This window comes from Mesoplodon bidens (assembly GCF_964165515.1).
Source record: "Mesoplodon bidens genome assembly, chromosome: X".
In the NCBI taxonomy this organism is placed as follows: Eukaryota; Metazoa; Chordata; class Mammalia; order Artiodactyla; family Ziphiidae; genus Mesoplodon; species Mesoplodon bidens.
Genome location: NC_138163.1, coordinates 139,749,627 through 139,761,560, shown reverse-complemented (window position 1 = coordinate 139,761,560; position 11,934 = coordinate 139,749,627). Strand labels below are relative to the sequence as shown.

Here is an 11,934-nt window from a genome sequence, read left to right as displayed (position 1 = left end):
TATTTTAAGACCTCCCTTTGTTGACTTTAATGTTGACTGAGCACTTCCTATCTTAACACACCCCGCTAAACATTGTACATACATATGCATGGAGTTTAATCTTCTCCACCATCTTATAGTCCCCATACTGGTACGATCTTGTGATGAATACCACAGATCTTGAGATAGTAATTTGCTTAATGTCACAGGCAGCTTTTAAAGAAACAGGGGAGGGGATTCCCTGGCAGTCCAGTGGTTAGGACTCGGTGCTTTCACTGCTGACGGTCCAGGTTCAGTCCCTGGTCAGGGAACTAAGGTCCTGCAAGCCAGGCAGCTCAGCCAAACAAAGAAACAAAAAAGGAAAAGAAATAATACTTAAAAAAAGGAGAGAGGAAGACTGACTACCTCCAAATCCATTGCATTAAAAATCACTCTATTAGGCAGATAAGGGTCTAGACTTATAAAACAAGACTAAAAGCATGCTGTGTTTCGTGTTGATAAATGAATTATAGATACTGTTACTACTTGAAATGTAAGACAGACAGTACGACCTGGATAGCCTTAAATTGTCTCTCGTTTGTGAAAAGAATGAAACTGATTGCCATTTTGTTGCTAGTATTCGTTACAGATTGCTAGGGCCCCTCCCCCAATGGGTCCTGCTGCATGAGTGGTTCTGAGCTTGGTTGTAGCCTAGGCTTTGCCATCCCTTAGAGCTGCGTACTCTCTGCATTCCTGGGCTCTGTTTTCCTAGTCCGTCCCTTGAATTGTGGCCGTACTCTCCTTATTTTCCTTATTGATCTGGCCAGCCTCCTTCCTGGCCCTGTCTTCAATCCATTCCCCATTTCAGTGAGACACAGTGGTCCTTCTGAAGGTGACGTGCCTTCCCGGTCCTCCCTTGCTCACCAGCGTTACCGGGATGGCACCCAGGGCCACCATGAGCTGCCCACTTGTGCTCTGGCCTCGTGTCCTCTCCCCCCAGCCGTTCCAAGCTTCCAGCGTTTCCCACAAGGCATTTCACGCCTTCACCTCTTCCCACAGCTCATTCCCTCTGCTAGGATGTTGTTTAATCTTCTGTTCTTCAGAGTCAAAGTAAGCATTAATCCCTGTTGAGAAGAGTTCTTTGATGCGTTTTGGAGAAACTCTATAGGCTCGTGTAGCTCCTTGGGGGAACTTCTAGTACAGCTGTGTCAACTCAGTGTATTGTCATGTTCTCTGCCCCACCCTTCTCGCTACACTGCAAGTATCTGAAAGACATTATGTTTTATGTGCATCTTCAGTGTCTGAATAGAGCAGATATCTAGCTCATATTGGCTGAATTAATGTGTACACAGGCAGACTTTGGAGACACTGCAGGTTTGGTTCCCGAGCTCCACAATAAAGCAAATATGGCATTAAAGCAATTCACAGGAATATTTTTGTTTCCCAGAGCCTTTAAAAGTTATGTTTACGGGGCTTCCCTGGTGGCAGAGTGGTTGAGAGTCCGCCTGCCGATGCAGGGGATACGGGTTCGGGCCCCGGTCTGGGAGGATCCCATATGCCGCGGAGCGGCTGGGCCTGTGAGCCATGGCCGCTGGGCCTGCGCGTCCGGAGCCTGTGCTCCGCAACGGGAGAGGCCACAACAGTGAGAGGCCCGCATACCGCAAAAACAAAAAAAAATAAAAAAATAAAAAATAAATAAAAGTTATGTTTACACTAGACTTTAGTCTGTTAAGTGTACAATAACATTATGTCTAAAAAAATAATGCACAGACCTGAATTAAAACTTACTTTATTGCAGAAAAATGCTCACCAACATATAAACTTTCAGAGTGGCAATCTTTTTGCAGTGGTCACATCAAAGACAACTGATCACCATAACACATAGAATCATAATAAAAGAGCTTGTAATACTGCGAGAATTACCAAAATGAGACACAGAGACACAAAGAGAGCAAATGCTCTTGGAAAATGGCGCCAATACACCTCTTTGATGCAGGGTTGCCACAAACGTTCAATTTGTAAAAACTGCCATATCTGTGAAGAGCAATGAAGCAAACACAGTAAGAAAAGGTGTGCCTGTAATTAAAGCCTCCACCTGTTGTTTTTCCTTTTTTTTTGTCTTACAATTGTGTTTATATTTAAAATAAAACTCTTTCCCAATATTTCTGTCAAAGACGTCACATTAGACCACCACGTTTGTTTTCCTCAAGTTTCTTTCCCCCCTCTGAGAAGATCTCTTTACCTGCCTGGGTAACAAATAGCACTTCTTTTTGGTGGGTCTCTTAAAAGTACATCATGAGATGAATGGATAAAGAGATATCACTGGCCAACTTGTGGATCACTGACCCTGTTTTACTAATTATTTTACATGATGTATCCTGGTTTTTCTTCTCCCTGTAAACAGGCTTTGCTGTTCAGTCGCTCTTTAAAACTGCCATCATCAAGGCCGCTTATAACGACTGTCCTTTGCCACACCTGGCCTTGCGTCTCCCCCATGCTGTCAGTAGACTGTGCTGCAGTGAAGGGAGCCTGCATCAGGATCACCTGGAGGGCTTGCAGAACCACAGGCTGCAGGGCTCCAGCCCCGCAGTGTCTGCCTGGGCGCTTTGGAACAGGGCGGAGATCTTACCTTTCCTAACTGGTTCCCAGGTGACACTGATGCGGCTGATCTGGGACCCCACTCTGAGAAGCGGCTCTACCAGCGAGCCTCGGGCTGCGTACTGTTTGCCAGTTTTCACAGCTAGAGCCACTTAACTCGCGCGTGTTGACTCCGCCCCGCGCAGTTAGGAAGGAATACGGGCTTTGCATTGCGTCAGTCGCACGCCACTTTACGTCCTCACTTTACGGCAGCTTTGCGTTAATAGCGGACCTGAGCCTTGGCTGAGTTTTCCGTCTCCCGAACCTCATCCGTTCCTGGACTCCTTGCTGGGCCCGCCACGTCCTCTGAGACGAGGACGCCTGGATTTCCCTTGCTCTGCTGCTTCTGGAAGCTGAAGACAAACAGGTAAGTTCACTTCCCACATCTGGGAGTTTCCCTGGTGGCCTTCTGACCACGTGTGACCCTGCGCCCACTCTAGCCGTTTTGGTTTGCCTGTGCTGATTTCTTCCCGTTGCTTGTTGTTAAGACTTTGAAGTTTGCCTTTTCTGCACCAGTGAGTCCGCTGTTGGGGTTCTGGCCTGTCTGGGCCCGACTTCAGAGACCCCCGGCTCCCTTCCTCTCTGCGCTTGAAACACGGATCGTTTACTCAGTTGAGCAACAGTTGTTGCTGTTTCTGTGACGGCCGCCCTTTCTTTCCCTCTCTGGATTTCTATTTGTGTTTCCAGACCCCTCAACCCCAGGCTCCATCTACCCCAGGCTCTGAGACTCGGTGCTGGCGTGGTTTTCTTCCTCTCTGAATGGTTACTTTTCTGGTAAGATCATGAAGCTTAGTTGGAAGGTTCTAAAGCCACCGACCTGCATGACTTACATCCAAGTGAGGCAACTACATTCCTTCCTTTTTAAACCTGGGTCAAGGAGGTTGATGGGCTTGCTGTGCAGAGTGTAGCCTGAGGCCCAGCGGCTTTCAGAGTGCTAGGGGGGCTTGTTAGAAATGCAGGCTCCACCTCAGCTGTACTGAGTTAAAAAACCACGTTGTAACAAGAGGCCCAGCTGACTTTCATGCACGTTGTAAATAAAGAACTGATGTATGTATAGTGGCCCATACACTGAACTGCTCTCACCTGAGACTAATTGTGACTCTCCACCTGACCAATCACTACCTTTCCAACTTCCTTATCACCACTGATACGACTTTACAAGCCTGTGTCGAGTGACTTTCCCACTGAAAATGTGAACTATACTGTGATTCTGCAGTAACCCGGAATCTCTGTGTACATCTCACATGTGTGTTTCTCGGGACAGCTTTTGCACGAGGCCTATTGGACTATGTCAACAAACCAGAAGAATATTTCTTCATGCTTTTGGCCATGATGTGGGTTGGATGAGAGGCTACCTGAGGGTGCAGGGTGCGTGAAGACGACTCAAGTTCAACAATAAATATTAGGTGCTTAATGTAATGCTGGCCCACAGTAGGTGACCATCCAAACATTGCACATCAGCAGGTGTTGTGGAGAAAGTATTGAATGTAGGTTAGGGCTTCCCTGGTGGCGCAGTCGTTGAGAGTCTGCCTGCCGATGCAGGGGACGCGGGTTCGTGCCCCGGTCCGGGAAGATCCCACATGCCGCAGAGCGGCTGGTCCCATGAGCCGTGGCTGCGGAGCCTGCGCATCCGGAGCCTGTGCTCCGCAACGGTAGAGGCCACAACAGTGAGAGGCCTGCGTACCGCAAAAAAAAAAAAAAAAAAAAAAAAAAATTTAGGTCAGGCTTGGTGAAGTAACTCCACCCCAGAGCTTCTGTTCTGGACAGTGAGCAGTGAATGGCCTTGTTGCCAGAAACCCATCCCTGAAAGCAGTGCTGCAGGCAGTGACTGAGTCCACAAGTCAAGTCCAACTATTTCAGGCAGGGGGTTCATACGACATAGTCGGCCTATGTCAGAGCCTCAGGCAAGGCTGCCCACGTTCAGGATAGGGCGACCACCCCCAAATCAGGAAATTTCCATATAAACCTGGAAACCCAGGTGGACAGGACCTTACTCAAAAGCAGTGCCATAGCCAAGACATGGTTTCTAGAATCCAAGCTGGGTTTGCATGGCCCTGAGTAACTTTATCCTCCGATGGTCTTCCTAGGCAAAGGAAAATGCATGTCCACAGTCTACTAGAGAGCTCACATAGTACATGCTTAATTCAATGGTGGTTACTAGTATGTTTATTTTAGAGGGAATCATATTCATATCTGAGCCTCTGGACCTCAGGGCTGCTCCAGGTTCTTTAAATTGTGACCCAGTTGGTTGGAGGGCTGGGTAGCTAGTGTAGTACCTTGTTCAGCGTCTGAGCAGAAGGAAGCATGCATGCTCAAAGCACACGTGCTGGGCTTACGTGGTGGCTTAGAGGTTGAGAATCCGCATGCCGATGCAGGGGATGCAGGTTCGTGCCCCGTTCCAGGAAGATCCCACATGCTGTGGAGCGCGTGGGCCGGTGAGCCATGGCCGCTGATCCTGCGCGTCTGGAGCCTGTGCTCTGCAACGGGAGAGGCCACAACAGTGAGAAGCCTGTGTACCAAAAAAAAGAAAAGAAAAAAGCACACATGCTTGGCTAGGTATAGTGTTGAAAGCGGTCAGAGTGTTTTCACGCCAACTGGGCAGCACTAAAATATCCCTGGGAGAAGTGTGCTATTTCCGTGATAGTCAGGGAGGCTGGATTCTACGCGTAGGCTGCTGTGGAGGTCTGTGGCTTTTGGCATGTACGGCTATGACTCTGTGCCTCAGCTTCTTCATCTGTATGTAGGAGAACTGAAATAGATGCCCCTGAAGACAACGGGCAATGCAAATTCTGCCAAGTGATCTACCTGATATGGAATATAGTGGGATTTGTGTGTGTTGCCAGATTAACCAGTGTACTTTTGGTGATGGTGTGTAGCCTCTGTAAGTGTGGCTGGTTAGACTTAAGTCAAGTTCAAGGGCAGCCCACCTTCTACCCTTAGGTCTCTAGGCAGTCAGTGAGGTGGAGCCATGGTGATGAGTGAGACGGACGGAGGCCGCAAGTCAGAGTGGAGTCTCATCCCTGCTCTTCAACCTCCTGAAATTCTGGAACCGGTCCCTCAGATTTTAGTAGCAACTGGACTGAAAGGGACCTTGACTTTTTTTGAACAGAAATCATACAGATGAAAGTTAAATCCGAAAGCAGACTGAAGTGTTCGGTCTTTTTTACCATCAGTTCTTAGATGGATCACAACATCCTTTTTTATGATTATTGAAGTATAGTTAATTTACAGTGTTGGTTAGTTTCAACAAAGTGATTCAGTTTTACATATATATATATATATATATATATAATCTTTTTCAGATTATTTTTCCTTATAGGTTATTACAAGATGTTAAATATAGTTCCCTAGTCTATACAGTAGGTCATTGTTGGTTATCGATTTTGTATATAGTAGTGTGTATCTGCTAATCCCAAATTCCTAATTTATCCCTCCCTCCTTTTCCCTTTTGGTAACCATAAGTTTGTTTTCTATGTCCATGAGTCTATTTGAGGTTTGTAAGTAAGTTCATTTGTATTATATTTTAGAATCCACATATAAGTGATATCATATGATATTTGTGTTTCTCTGTCTGGCTTACTTCACTTGGTAAGGGATAATCTATAGGTCCATCCATGTTATTGTAAATGGCATGATTTCATTCTTTTTATGGCTGAGTAATATTCCATTATATATATGTACCACATTTTCTTTATCCATTCATCGGTCGATGGACATTTGTTTCCAATGTGAATAGTGCTGCTACGAACACTGGGGTGCATGTATCTCTTTGAATTATAGTTTGGTCTTGATAATGCCCAGGACTCGGATTGCTGGATCATATGGTAATTCTGTTTTTAGTTTTTAAAAGAACCTCCATCCTGTTCTCCATAGTGGCTGCACCAACTTACATTACCCCCAACAGTGTAGGAGGGTTCCCTTTTCTCCACACCCTCTCCAGCATTTATTGTTTGTAGACTTCTTGATGATGGCCATTCTGACTGGTGTGAGGTGATTGCTGATTGTAGTTTTGATTTGCATTTCTCTAATGATTAATGATGTTGACCATCTGTTCATGTGCCTGTTGGTCATTTGTATGTCTTCTTTGGAGAAATGTCTGTTTAGGTCTTCTGCCCGTTTTTTGATTGGGCTCTTTGGGTTTTTTTGTTTTTTTGTTTTTGATATTGAGCTGTATGAGCTGTTTGTATATTTTGGAAATTAAGTCCTGGTCAGTTCCATAGTTTGCAAATATTTTCTCCCATTCCGTGTGCTGTCTTTTTATTTTATGGTTTCCTTTGCTATGCAAAAGCTTTTAAGTTTAATTAGGTCTCATTTGTTTATTTTTGCTTTTTTTCCATTACTCTAGGAGATGGATCCAAATAAATACTGCTGCGATTTATGTCAAAGAGTATTTTGCTTATGTTTTCATCTAGGAGCTTTATAGTACCCGGTCTTACATTTATTCTTTAATGCATTTTGAGTTTATTTTTGTATATGGTGTTGGCAAATGTTCTAATTTTATTCTTTTTATGTAGCTGTCCAGTTTTCCTAGCACCCCTTATTGAAGAGACTGTCTTTTCTCCATTGTATATTCTTGTTTCCTTTATCATAGATTAATTGACCATAAGTGTGTGGGTTCATTTCTGGGCTTTCTATCCTGTTCCATTGATCTGTGTGTCTGTTTTTATGCCACAACCATACTTTTTTCATTGCTGTAGCTTTGTAGTACAGTCTGAAGTAAGGGATCATGATTCCTCCAGCTCATTTCTTTCACAAGACTGTTTTTGCTCTTTGGGGTCTTTTGTGTTTCCGTACATTTTTTCTTGCAGTCCTGTGAAAAATTCCATTGGTAATTTGATAGGGATTGCATTCAATCTGTAGATTGCATTTGGTAACATGGTGATTGTAACAATATTTATTCTTCCAATCCAAGAACATGGTATATCTTTCCATCTGTTTGTGTCATCTTCAATTATTTTCATCAACACCTTATAGTTTTTGCAATACAGGTTGTTTGCCTCCTTAGGTAGTTTTATTTCTAGGTACTTTATTCTTTTTTATGTGAATGGTAAATGGGATTGTTTCCTTAATTTTTCTCTCTGATCGTTCATTCTCAGTGTATAGAAATGCTTCAGATTTCTACATATTAATTTTGTATCCTGCAATTTTAATGAATTCATTTATGAGCTCTAGCAATTTTTTGGTAGCATCTTTAGGAGATATATAGATATATAGATATTGTCTTGCTACTGAACTTGCCTTGCCTATGTGACTAGAAGAATCCTATGCCAAGGAAAGAAAACGAAGTGTCACCCAAGGACCAGGTGGAGGCCCTTCCATCCTCCTGAAATCCTGTGTTTTATTGTGGATGCTACAGAGATGTTTCAATTTTTTTTATTGAAGTATAGTTGATTTACAGTGTTGTGCTAATTTCTGCTGTACAGCAAAGTGACTCAGCTATATGCATATATACATTCTTTTTTATATTCTTTTCCACTGTGGTTTATCTCAGGAGACTGGATATAGTTCTCTGTGCTCTACAGTAGGACCTGGTTGTTTTTCCATTCTAAATGTTATAGTTTGTATCTACTAACCCCAAAGTCCCAGTCCATCCCTCTCTCCCCTGGCTCCCCCTTGGTAACCACAAGTCTGTTCTGTATGTTCATGATTCTGTTTCTGTTTCATAGATAGGTTCATTTGTGCCATATTTTAGGTTCCACATATGAGTGATATCATATGGTATTTGTCTTTCTCTTTCTGACTTCACTTAATATGATAATCTCTAGTTGCATCCATGTTACTGAAAATGGTATTCTTTCATTCTTTTACATGACTGAATTGTATTTCATTGTATATACATACCACATCTTCTTTATCCATTCATCTGTTGAGGGACATTAAGGTTTCCATGGCTTAGCTATTGTGAATAGTGCTACTATGAACATTGGGGTGCATGCATCTTTTTGAATCATAGTTTTCTCTGAATATCTGCCCAGGAGTGGGATTGCTGAATCATATGGTAATTCTGTTTTTAGTCTGAGGAATCTTCATACGGTTCTCCATAGTGGCTGCACCAACTTATATTCCGACCAACAGTGTAGGAGGGTTCCCTTTTCTCCACACCCTCTCCAGCATACATCGTTTGTAGACTTTTTAATGATGGCTAATCTGACCAGTGTAAGGTGATACCTCATTGTAATTCTGATTTGTATCTCTCTAATAATTAGTGATATTGAGCATCTTTTCATGTGCCTACTGGCCATCTGCCTTCTATGGAGAAATGTCTATTTAGGTCTTCTGCCCATTTTTCAATTGTGTTGTTTTTTATTGCTGTTCTTGAGTTGTATGAGCTGTTTGTATAATTTGGAGATTAAACCCTTGTTGGTCACGTCATTTGCAAATACTTTCTTCCATTCAGTAGGTTGTCTTTTCATTTTTTTGTTTGTTCGTTTGTTTATGGTTTCCTTTGCTGTGCAGAAGCTTGTAAGTTTGATTAGGTCCCATTTGTTTATTTTTGTTTTTAGTTCTATTGCCTTGGGAGAATGACCTAAGAAAATATTGGTACGATTTATGTCAGAGAATGTTTTGCCTATGTTCTCTTCTAGGAGTTTTATGGTGTCATGTCTTCTGTTTAAGTCTTTAATCCATTTTGAGTTTATTTTTGTGCATGTTGTGAGGGTGTGTTCTAACTTCATTGATTTATATGCAGCTGTCCAACTTTCCCAGTATCACTTGCTGAAGGGATTTTCTTTTTCCCATTGTATATTCTTGCCTCCTTTGTCAAAGATGAATTGACTGTAGGTGTGTGGGTTTATTTCTGGGCTCTCTGTTCTGTTCCATTGATCTGTATGTTTGTTTTTGTACCAAAACCACACTGTTTTGATGACTGTAACTTTGTAGTATTGCCTGAAGTCTGGGAGAGTTAGGCCTCCTGCTTTTTTTTCCCCTCAGATCACTTTGGCAGTTCTGGGTCTTTCATGATTCTATATAAATTTTGGATTATTTTAGTTCTGTGAAAGGGGACTTCTCTGGTGGAGCAGTGAATAAGACTCTGCACTCCCAATGCAGGGGGCCCGGGTTCCATCCCTGGTCAGGGAACTAGATCCCACATGCATACTGCAACTGAGAGTGTGCATGTCACAACTAAGGAGGCCGTGTGCCACAACTAAGGAGCCATGAGTCGCAACTAAGGAGCCCGCAGGCCGCAACTAAGGAGCTGATAAGCCACAAGTAAGGAGCCTGCCTGCCGCAATGAAGACCTGGTGCAACCTAAATAAATAAATATTTTTTAAAAATATCATGGGTAATTTAATAGGGGTGTCATTAAATCACTATAGGGATGTTTTGAGTGATTTTCATGCTTGAGGTTGTGCATAGGAATCACCTTGATGGTGGAGTGCTTCCTAAACTTAACCCTTGGGCCCCATCCTCAAATTTTGTGCCCTGGGGTAAGGCCTGAGAATGTGCATTTCCAACAAGCTCCCAGGAGATTCGGATATTGGGCTGTGGACCCAGTTTGAGCGGCACAGCAGTAGGCTGTTTGCAGTATGTCATTTTCTGTAGTCTAATTCTCCAGCTTACACTGGTATGACTGGGTTGGGGTTGGAGGGTGCACACAACCTAAGAGTTGAGAGCTATGTTGTATTGGGGGGCCCTTACTGAGGACTGTAGTTCAGGAGACAGCCTCTCAGATAGCTCTGAGGTTCTGTGCCAAAAAGGTAAGAAAGGAGCGGGGATATACAGAAGTTTTTGCTGGGGGCTGGGGGCACACATGTAGTTTAACTGCTCATCACACAAAAAACCAGACATCTCAAGTTAATGATTTTCGTGCTTCTCTATGTATGTGAAGATGCAAGAGTCTCGGTTCACTGAAGTCATTCCTTTGATTTGTACCTTAGCCCTCTGGGGCCAGCATCCTGTTTTCCCCATCCTGAATCCCCTCAGGGTGCACAGTCAGTGGGGCGGCTGAGGACTGAATGGTTCCAACATCCTTTGTTTACTAAAGTGGCAGGTGACATTCTTTGTCCCCAGCGGCATCGTCTGTTTGTCAGTCAATACAGGTCTTCCTCTTCCTTCTCCTCCTAAGGTGAGGGAAGAAATGGCTAAGGTGACCCTCCTGCCAGGCTGGAGTGGGTTTATCCCTTACTCTGAAGGCCCCCTGGCTTGGATGCCCTTGTGGATGAGGCAGGTTTTTTTTTTGTTTTTTTGTTTTTTGCGGTACGCAGGCCTCTCACTATTGCGGCCTCTCCCGTTGCAGAGAACAGGCTCCGGACGCGCAGGCTCAGTGGCCATGGCTCACGGGCCCAGCCGCTCCGTGGCATGTGGGATCCTCCCGGACCGGGGCACGAACCCGCGTCCCCTGCATCGGCAGGCGGACTCTCAACCACTGCACCACCAGGGAAGCCCGATGAGGCAGTTTTGATCATGGCAAAGAAAAAGGTTTCTTTAGGCAGAGATTGATCCTCTCCTCATACCCTGGAGGTTGGCTGAAAGCATCAACAGGCAACCCAGTCACCAGATGTTTGCTCGACGCGTGGTTCCCTTCCTCCATCCTTTTGTTAGATCCCAAAGTCGCACATAAAAACTAAAGTGACAAATGTCGAACTTCACCATCTTTCAGACTGTTCTTACGGCTGGCTTCTTAACCCAGCTGGGCGCTGGGTCTGCCCTAGTGAGAGCTCTCGTGTAGGCTGGGATGCAAGATTACGGAACACTCCCTGGTGATGAACGTGCTCTTAAGATTAAGCCATGAATCCATGGAGCAGCCACGCTAGAGACGCCTAGTATTTATTCTAGGAAGATTTCCTCACTGTCACTTGGTCCTCTGAGCAGATTCTCAAAGCAAAACTTCTGGGTCTTAGAGCAGGCACAGCTTTGAATACGTTGACCCGGACTGGTTTCTTTCTCTTTCTGGCCCCGTTTTCTCTGCACATCAGGGTCTAATTCTCAGCCTGGGAGTTAGACTGCTTGTCTAAACCAAACAGACAGGAGATACTTGCTCCAACTGAAGTCGTAGAAGGAGGGGTGCAGGGTGATCTGCATACAGACTGTCCTGTAACTTTTTTTTTTTTTTTTTTTTGGTGGTACGCGGGCCTTCCACTTTTTTTTTTGTTTGTTTGTTTTGTTTTGTTTTGTTTTGCGGTACGCGGGCCTCTCACTGTTGTGGCCTCTCCCGTTGCGGAGCACAGGCTCCGGACGCGCAGGCTCAGCGGCCATGGCTCACGGGCCCAGCCGCTCCGCGGCATGTGGGATCTTCCCAGACCGGGGCACGAACCCGTGTCCCCTGCATCGGCAGGCGGACTCTCAACCACTGCGCCACCAGGGAAGCCCAAGGGCCTTCCACTTTTGTGGCCTCTCCCG

At 44.6% G+C, this 11,934-nt stretch overlaps 1 long non-coding RNA gene across 1 annotated transcript in view; it reads left to right on the top strand.

Annotated features, from left to right (window-relative positions):
• The first annotated feature begins 2,335 nt into the window (after nucleotides 1–2,335).
• Nucleotides 2,336–11,934, top strand: part of LOC308608791 — a 117,073-nt gene continuing 107,474 nt past the window's right edge. Inside the window, exon 1 of the long non-coding RNA XR_014014234.1 lies at nucleotides 2,336–2,962. This is a non-coding gene — a long non-coding RNA (uncharacterized lncRNA). The remainder of the gene's footprint in view (nucleotides 2,963–11,934) is intronic.